The following is a 10,462-nucleotide window of genomic DNA, read 5'->3' on the forward strand; positions in this document are numbered from 1 at the left end:
CGAAAAGGTACATACTAAGCCTGAACGGCGAGAGACCTGTCATAGACTATTCTCAAGTAACAGAGAGAGAGCCAACAATTGGATTGCGTGCCCTTTGACGCGTACTGATTTAGACAAGTGCTTGCACTACTTATGGTATTTCAGCGCACTTTTCCTATCTAAGTTTACCTTTCACAGTCTATAATATAAAGGGAGACAACAAATATAGCGAGTTCTAATTGTTCTGACTTTAACCTGAGGTCAAAAAACGAACAAAAGACGCTGTTTATGTAAAACCACTTAGAATTTCTAATTCTGGATAGTTTTGTTTACGGCTTGTTAAATGGATTAAAGAAAATCTAGTGTAATTTAAACTAATCTGACATGAACATTTGACGTCGTTCCCAATCTTCCTTTTCCCGGAAAGGTATTAACCTTCAGGGACCTTTTATTTTGATTTTAATTAATATAAAAGTTGACGTTTTTGGCGGGTGACTTGAAGAATTTCGCTCTTTGGTTAAGTAAGGCCTGCGCTCTCAGAAGACCCTAAAGTATAAGCTAAGTCGGTTTCTCGAGCGGGAATAATTTCTGCTTGCTTGCTTAATCCTCTTCAGTCTTGTTTCTTGATGGACGGTCATGTTCTACATGGTTTTTCTGGTTAATCTCAGCTCTTTTACATTTTGTAGATCAAGCAAGTGTGAAACGGTCTTTTCCGACCCCCATTCCAGTCCTCTTTCTACGCGCTTTTTGCTTTCTCCTCGCCCCATACACTGCTTAAACTGAGAGATCGATAAAATACTACCAGGAATGAAGGATTAAATTAACTGCAAAAACCGTGGACGAAGTTCCTGCTAGTTGTAAACGTTGGATTTCTGTGCGGGTTCGTCTCTGATGTTTCCCTTGATTACCCTCACCTTCCTCCGGCATTTTTTCCATCCAGCTACCGTCTGCATACCGTCCGATTCCCTCTTAATTATTTCATGTTTTATTTAGATTTTATTCACCATGAATGGTAAGAAAATGTACAAAATAGATTTTAAATTTTTAAAAAAATCAATTTTTTAACCTCGTTTCCAGTCTTCTCTCCCACTCGTACCTGCAGGGGTTGTCCATTTTTCTCAACTGCATGTTTTCGTTCAAAAAGCTTCTTGATTGATCACAATTATGTCCCTGAACAACTTAAGCTTTCAAGTGTGCTGTTTCCGTTAGTTTCTGTTATATACGAACATTGTTAACAAACTAACGGATACAGTTTAATTTTAAAACCCTGGTAAACGTCTAATTTTTAAGGGCTTTAAGCTGGAATAGGTGCATTGTACATCGAAATAATCTGGAGATATATTATGCAAATTGGTATTGAACTGAAAACACTCTATAAAATAATTTAAAGTGAAGTTTGCTCTAAATAAATGGGAATGGAAATGAAATAGCCCCTTTGTTATCAAGTTTGTCAACAGTAGGCAGACGTTTGCTAAAGTATCAGACGACTCCCCCGCTTTCCTTTATAGTTGCCTGATACGTACTCCCTGTTTAATTCTCAGTTCTGTAAGATAGATACTGGCGAATCTATTTTCCTCCATTTTCCTCACTTTTTCTACTACCAAACAGCTAAAAAAATTTTTTTCTTCTAAGACAAAAGTTGTTCAATGGCGCCACGCCAAAGGCCAGCCAAGAGACCTTGTCACGTAGCAACGTTGTTGCTGAGAGTAGAAAACGACTCGAAGTAATCCGTCTAAGACTCAGGCTACTTGTCACGGTTTTGGAAGCTATCTTGACCTGTAGGCAAGTGCGTGAAAAATTGCAGTCTTTTTGTGAAAACCTAATGTCAGATAATTTCCGTATAACGTCCGTTCGGAAAAAATATGAATTGTAAACTATAGCTACACAGCGTGAAGGATTCTACTAACAAATTTGTTTGGGCCGTAACAGTACTTAAATCTCTCCAGACACTTGCTTTCGATTTTCCACGTATTTGTCTGCAATGTCCCCGGGAATTCAGTTTTGCTGCACGTATTAAACGCCCACAAATGTTTTCAGTAGAATCCTTAGGAGTGAAGCTTTAGTTTACAATACATATTTTTTTCAGAACGGCCGTTTTACGGAAATTATTCGACATTAGAGTCTCATACCGTGAAAACTGTAATTTCTCACGCATTTTGGCAGTTGCCTGTTCGTCAAGATGTCTTCCAAAACTGTGACAAGGTCTATTCAACCAGAGTGACCTAGGGTCTAGGGCGTAACATAAGGGCGGGATAAATGGCGGGTAACTTGTGCAGTGAGAAAATTCTTCCTCAATAGTGTTGGTACTGTTTCTTTCTTTCCTTGTGTTTTTCTTTTCCTCACAAGAGCGAACTCGCTCCTTTGATAGGCTAGAAATCATCTTTACGAGAAAATTTTGAGTTCAACTCCCAGAAGAGGAATGTTGAATCATTCTTATAAAAGTAACCTAAAAAATTAAAATTAAGTAACGAGCGAATTCTTGCTAAATTAGGGCTTTTTTAATCTCAAAAGTAAAGAAGGTCGTTTCGATCGTTGCTTTTGAAGTGCGACGTGGAAAGCAAATGTCCCTTGTTAGCTAGCACGAAAAGTCGTCACTTGTTCGCTTGTAATAATGAAGGAAGCTTTCAGACATTTAGAAGTATTTAGTTTAATGACCTCAAAATTTAACGGACGTTCGTTAATCGGATGCGATGATCGAGTTGGTGAAATAAGGAAATCCGAAGAATGTTCTGATGAGGCCTTTCAAAAAGTGTTAACTTCCAGTAGGCCAAAATTAACAACCCCCCTGGGGTAAGAACAGGAAACGTGCCCTTAATTGTCGCATTCACCTTTGTGTATTTGTATTTTTTTTGTTGAAAGGCGCCCGTCAACACTCTCCAGTATTTTCAAGAAAGAAGGGAAAAGTCAGCTATTGGTTCACTTACACTGAAAATTCACATGATTCTAAGTTTTTTTTAGCGCATCTCCAACAAGAGTGAACACTTTTCAACACTTTCCCGCCCATTGACATTTAAGTTAATTTCTATATAGGTGAGACAACTCTTTATTTAAAGAGTGATTTTGCGGCACAATCAAACGAAGAGCCAAGAGGCTAATAGACTAATTGTGGCCAGCTACCCGTAGGAGTTACTCAACGAAGTTTTATATGGGGAGTCTCCACCCCGCGGTTCCGACCCTTCACCCGTTTTATATACGATTTTTGACAAAAAAGGAACCTCCTTCGTATACCGTCTATTGATAAATGGTACCCCCTCCTTCTCATATCTAGTTTAGAACCTTGCATCCCTTTTAACTGTTATGAATTCACTGTCTTTTAAGGATAACTTTTCCACAGCCATAAAATGCATCTGTTAGCGTCTTAGGGCCGGTTTTTCCAGACGGAACTGACAGATTTCCTATCCTGTGAACAGGCTCTCTGTTTGGGGAAAAAGATAGCGAGAAGAGGGAAGGGAACTCCCCAGTTCCCCGACCAAAGGCCTGTTCACAGGCTACAGATTTCCAACCCTTTCATATACTTCAAGTAGTCAAATAACTATCCTTCCATATACTTGAAGCCTGCATGAAGAAGGTACCCCTTTCGGGTAGAACCTCCCAGTATAGGCCATTATCAGGGAAGTACCCCCCGGGACTTGAAGCAACTGCCCTCAATTTCAAGGTCCAACAGTCCCTGTCCTTCCGCTTGTCATGAGTTTACAGACTGAAATGATACCTTTTCTTCGTTATCTGTTCCCAGGGGGTACTCCGGATTTCAAGTGACGGGGATCAGTGATCGAATGGGGGCAAAACTCAAAACCCAAGAATATCCCAAGGGTTCCAAGAAAACCCAAAAAAGTATTTGGACCTAAAACTAACCCCCAAAAATCCCATGCCGAATTTCCAAGCCTTAAAAATTCCTAAAAAGCAAAACAAGTTTGTTTGTAATTATTCGCAGAACTACACTGCCATTATACAGTGGGCACTATCATGAATCTTCAGATTGTTTTGAATACCCGAAAAAATCCCTACTACAAATCAAGCCACCCAAAAAAATACTTGCCAAATTTTCCTACCCCAAAAAATCCCGGAATCGAAAATTTCAAACCCAAATAAGTCCTTCGATCACTCCCCGTCACTTGAATTCTGGAGTACCCTTCCCAAGCCCCCGTATCTGTCTTTACACGACTTAAATAATTTCTTCCCCTTTTATCCCAAGTTGGCAAAAATTATCAAAAGTAAAAAAAATCCCACAATTTCGGAACACTATAAACGGCTTAGAGAATAACACCCGGCTTATTCCCTTGAATTTATTAATGTGCCGCAAATCATTTTTTTTTCACTGCGTTAAAGACGAGAAGGAAAAAAAATCAATGATCGCAAGCGACAACAGATTTCATTTTGTGTATATAATTGTCTTGTTGTTGTTTTATTTATTCATCTACTTATTTATTGAGGGGGGACAAGCGAGAGGTTTTATTACGGCATACCGTATATCTTTTTAAAAACTTATCCAATTACGTAATATCGTTCTCACGTTTACACCAATTTATTCCTGACATCAAAACGTTATCACAGTTCTCCAGACTATTCTTTTTAAAGACATATTAAAATATAAAATATGTCTTGCCGACCTATATCAGTCAATATGCCAAAAATACTTTGCTGTACAAAGGAAACCTCTTGAGCTGGAATGGGCTATTCACAATTATCCGCTACATTATCATATAACAAGCTTCCGCGGTAACAAGGCGTCCATTCTTTCACGGGTAACCGGGAACATAATATAATGATGTCTCATTTGATCAGAGACCGACGGCTAAATCTTATTGTGATGAAACCTTCGGAAATATTTAAATATATCTTGGTAGTGTTGATTCTTCTTTGTGCGTCTTTGTTATCTTAGACGCCACTATTCACATCCAAAATAAGGTTAGACCTTACACTCCTCCGCGTGCCAGTCAAGTGGAAAGTATTTAGGCAGTGACACTGACTATAAAGACGAAGCATGCGAACTGTAAGTAATACTTTGACAGGCGCAGACATATGTGTCCGGGGGGTCCTCCCTTATATAGGCCTTCCTGTAGGTACTCCCTTATATAGGTATGTGCGGCGCCAAGTCATTAGGCGATAAGACTATATCCCTTTTTTGTTTACGCCAACCGTGTACGTGCTGTACCAGCTTGTCACGCGTATTGATTTAAGTGTCAGGTCTGAAACAGGGTATCAAATTTTTGATCAGGCCTGAAATAGGGTAGGGAAAATCACAGATTTTGGTCTGAAAAAGGGTAAGGGTTTCAGGAAGCGTGCTGCACACCCCCATCCATTTTTTTCTAGAAGTATTCCTCCCCCGGGCGTATGTGACGGAAAGTTCGGCGCTAATCTCGGTTGTTTATTGTTTTATCACATGTTATCAGTATTATTATTGATACCGGGCCACTGTGGAGCAAAGCCAAAACATTTCTCTCGTGTTGCATGCGTGTCTTTAAAATAACACATTCAAGCTGTAGTTCGTTTTTCCTAAACTAAAGGAATTAGGGTTCATATTTGCAGCTGATGGGCCCAACCGTTTAAAGGCTGAATTTTCATCCGGGTTTTTGTTTCTTTGTTTAAAAGCCTTTCTTTTCTAACTTGTAAATCTTTAAGAATTTTCGGAAACAAAAGAGCCTTCCCTCTTGGTAGGAATTTGCTTTGTATCCCTGAATCTTGCAAATCCTGGGTTTAGTCTTAATCAATTGAATTGAACTACCCGGGTCCTGTGTAAGGAAGGTTACCATAATTGACATATAAGGCTGTTGTTGCTTACACGTAAGACTTAAGACTTTAAGGCTTTCGTTTCGCTACGGCTTAAGACTATATCCGTCTATACTATTATACCGAATACTAAGCTCTTGCGCCGGTATAAAAATACGAACCTTGTCTTCGGCACGGCTCATAAAGCGCCTGTTATGCAGGCTACGTACGAAGCGAACGGCTCTTGAAAATCGGGATCATCACATATCGGAAAGGTACCGGCTCCTTTGCACAGGGCTGAACAGGTGCTTTCGTGCCGGCATAAAAATTAAGACCTTGCCTAAATCTGCTTATAGAACTGTGATGATATTTTTCACGTGTAACTGAATTTTCCACCTGTTTTCAAATATTACAAGAAATTTTTATATTTTCACTTTCTTACCTTCATGTTCTGCTGGTATTACAAAATCACATAGTGATCAGCTCAAGTGGACTCAGTTAAGTTACCGTAAAATTCCGAGAATAAGCCCCTCCAAATATAACCCCCCAAACTCGTAACGCAAAAAACCCTCGGTTAAATCGCCCCTCCAAATATAAGCCCCCCGAGGGCTTGTAATTGGAAATTTCGCTCAAATACAAAATAAAACAACGCAAAAACGGTAAATTTCCTTCCAACTACAAGGCTAGCCCAATCGATTTTGAAACGCAAATTTCCCTCTGTAGATAAGCCCCTCCAAAACTAAGCCCCTCAAAAAGGGCCTTTGAAAAATATAAGCCCCAGGACTTATTTTCGGAATTTTACAATATAAGAATTGCACCGCTATCGCATGATAGGTTCGAATCCCGGCGCTCGAACCTGAATTTCATTCAGGCTTTTTTTTTCTTTTTTTTCAGAACTACTAGCCAGCTACACAACTTCGATAATATGTCAAGCGCTAAATCTTTCTTCCTCAGCTCAAATCTTATCTGCTAATGAGGCGCTCAATAGTTATGACCAGCTTTTGTACTCACGGTCAATTCACGCGGGAATGTACCGCACTTTTCCAACTGAACAAATCGACATAATTGACAACACAGTCTCCAGTCTGTACATCAAAGACCATGAAAGGGTAGTTTAAGGACCTGTTTACATGGAGGTGGGGGACCCTAGATGGGGTAACCTGCTTAGGTGGGGTAACTCGCCTGTCCATATAATCTCTCCTTTTAAATTGATCACGTTTTTTAAATACGTGATAGGTGGGGTGATCCACCACTTGTTACCTCTCCTATCTGGGGCCTCCCTCCTCCATGTAAACAGGCCCTAAAACTGAAGTAGAACCACCAGCCAAAGGCGAGGGGGAGTGAGCCATATTTAAGCCTTATAGGCTCCTGTTATATTAGTTGAGAATGATTATAAGTTAATATTCTTTTTAGCAGTAAATTTTGAAGGTCGTGTCACTGATCTTTCCTTGAATCCGACCATTTTTAGTGATTTTATAGTACCATCATCTATTAAAGTGTCGCCTAAAAACATCATTTCGTTTCTGTCCCGGCCTGCATGCCCGCCGCATGGGATTTAGTTCAGTCTTAAAAAATTAAAGTGTTTTTGAAGAAACTATAGGTGCAAACTAACTAGTTAAGTATTAAAATGAATATAAAAAGTCTTACCACCTTGTTTTCAGTTCGACTAAGTTGACGTTTCGAGCGCTATCGACTATGTCGCCAAATGGAAGATACTCGGAACAGGAATTTTGACAATCATGTCGAACCATGACTGCTAGGCAATTTATCAACAAGTAAAACTCTTCACATACTGTATCGTATACTTCAGCAGGTGGGATATAATTTGATTAAAAATCAAAGTATTTTTAGTGTAGTTCTTTACTCTTTCCACCTAAGCTGATATATTACAAGAAATGATCCGTACAGAGTTCGGCTATAATTAAAAGCAAAAATCGGTGCCTTTTCACCTTGTTCCCGGAGTTCAGATAGTGGCGACAGTGCAAAGAGACAGGAGCAGGAATACACAACGGGGGATAGGGAGAGAGGGAGAGTTCAATAATTTCTTTATTTCCGTTTCTCTCCTTTTTTTTTTCTCCGCTTCCCATTTCGCACCACTCTCCCCTATCGTATCTGAGCGCCTGGAACAGGCTCTTACCTTTTTCATTTAGCCTTTTCATTTGGTTTAAATTTTTCAGGGACTCCTTCCAGACAGAAAACTATCCCTTCAGCCGGACAGCATGTATAATCACATTACACTAGCCACAGGGTTGACTTAAGTGAGATTAAATCTATAACCGCGGAAGTATTTTGTAGTAATCTTTTGCAAATCCTCTTACAAAATAAAGAAAATATTTTTCTACTGATCTCCAAGAATGGTTAATCCACCGGGAAGTTCTCACTGTAAATAATAGTGAAAGAAGGTAACATGAGAATGTACGAGCAACACTTGAGGGTAACCTCTGCCCATCGAACTTTGTGGGGGCCTTGAAGTATCGTTTATGCGATAGGCTGTTTCTTATCGTTTTAAGCCCTTGTTGTTGTTGTTGTTGTTGTTACTTTCTTGCTCTATTGTTCCATTATTGTACATTTTAAGCCCGCAGAAGTTGAATAAGTAAATAGTTCGAACAACCTATATCAGTATGACTGATGTTTACTCAAGACATTATATATCACAATTCTTTTTAGTTCAGTTCGTTCCAATACATTTAAACACTCGTTACTTGACTCGAGCCTATTTACACAATCTTTCTAAAAAAAATATTTTGAAAGCAAAAGCAAAGGAGTTTTGGATTAAAGCCGAGGAAAAGCCAGAGGAGTTTCTGAAGTCTCTCAACAAAGAATAATGAATTTGTTTTTTCTCATTCATACATATCCAGACACACTTCCTGTATCAGATTTGCCTCGGACCTGGGAAAACTATAAAAGTCATCAAAATCGACAGCGTTTTTTATGATTGTTCAATACGAAAACAGGAAATCTAACAAGAATTGCGTCCCATCAAAAGTCCTTGAGCGCGCGGGAAGCATTGCAAAATATGCGAGGTCAGAGGGTAACAGTGCAATGTTACCCGCCAATTGGCTGCTCGGCGAAATCTACCTTCATAGAATTATACACTGGTAGAAGTCTTAATTTCTTCGTGGGCTATGTAACAAGTCACTTAATTACTGGTCCTTTGAGAAAGTAGTTATCTTTGCTTCCCAAGAATAACAGGCATAATTGAAACAATACCGCTAAACAGTTTCCTGTAGCATCGGTCGGTCGATTTTTGTTTACGTTTTAGGTACTTGTTTTCAACATACGCTATATTTTGATTTTATCGAGTATATTTCGACACGTTGACTCTCTCGTAACGGACAGGACATCTCTATAAGACGGACACCTAAACTATTAGTAGTATTACCCTGCCTTAATAGTTTTTCGTTAGATTCTTGGACAGATTCTTAGTCGGCTCCAATTTAATGTATCCTTTTTGGAGAAAATTGCTGCTATATCAGTCTTTGTTTTTTCTTCAAACATTGTAACGTTAGATACTTGTTTTCAACATATTTTGTTTTAATATACATTTAAGGCCGAAGTGGAATTTCTTAGCTTCAGTTTTTCCCTTTATTTTTTGAGGTCTCTAAACAAAGAAGAATGAAGTTTTCTTTTTTATTCATACTTACCCAGACACACTTCCTATATCAGACGTGTCTTGGGCCTGGGAAAACTATAAAAGTCATCAAAATTGACAGCGTCTAGTGTTTATGATTGTACAATAAGAAAACAGGAAATCTAGCAAGAATTGCTTCCCGCCAAAAGTCCTTGAGAGCGCGGGCAGCGTTGCAAAATATGGGAGGTCAGAGGGTAACAGTCGGCGAAATTTACCTTCATAAAACTATACACTGGTAGAAGTCCTTGTTCGTGGGCTATGTAACAAATCACTTAATTACTGGTCCTTTAAGAAACTAGTTAACTTGGTTTCCCAAGAATAGCAGGCACAATGTTTGAAACAATACTGATAAACAGTTTTCTGTAGCATCATCGGTCATTAAGTGCAAAAAGCTATATCAATTTCTGTTTATGTTTTAGATACTTGTTTACAACAGACACTATACTTTGATTTTATCGAATATATCTCGGCACGTTGATTTTCTCGTAACGGACAGGACATCTCCATGAGACGGACACCTAAACTGTTAGTACTATTACCCTGCCTTAGTAGTTTTTCGTTAGATTCTTTTGTCTGCCCCAAATGTCTCCACCTAGGACCCTGAAATTGACGCTACATCAGTCTTTGTTTTTTCTTTAAACGTTGTAACTTTAGATACTTGTTTTCAACATATTTTGTTTTAATATTTTATCTAGCGTATCTCAATAATTATACAGTTTTGTTTTGTTTCGTGTTTTCATCATGAATGCTGGCACGTACAAGAGAAAAGTCTACCGAATATTTTATTTACCAAAAATCAACATAATAATCGGTAGATAAAAAATGGTAGATAAAACCCTTCACCGTTCTTAGTAATACCCCAGTCACAATAACTAAACATGTTCGATTCAACAAGGATTAAAACTGGGAAATGGTAACTGAAAAGTGGGACACGGCTTTTGGATTCTTTGTATAGTTTAATAACGTGTACGTTCTGTAATTTGCCCTCGGTTTGCAATTGATGAACCTCAGTAAGCAGCAGCTGCGGATTGAAGAAGACAATGTTGAACTGTGTTCAAGTGTTAAAAAAAAATCACACACACAAAAAAACAACAAAAAAAAAACATTTAAACTTTGGTGTTAATGAATAAGGCATTAGTTTGGGTG

This window comes from Porites lutea, chromosome 10, assembly GCF_958299795.1.
Source record: "Porites lutea chromosome 10, jaPorLute2.1, whole genome shotgun sequence".
NCBI classification, from domain to species: Eukaryota; Metazoa; Cnidaria; class Anthozoa; order Scleractinia; family Poritidae; genus Porites; species Porites lutea.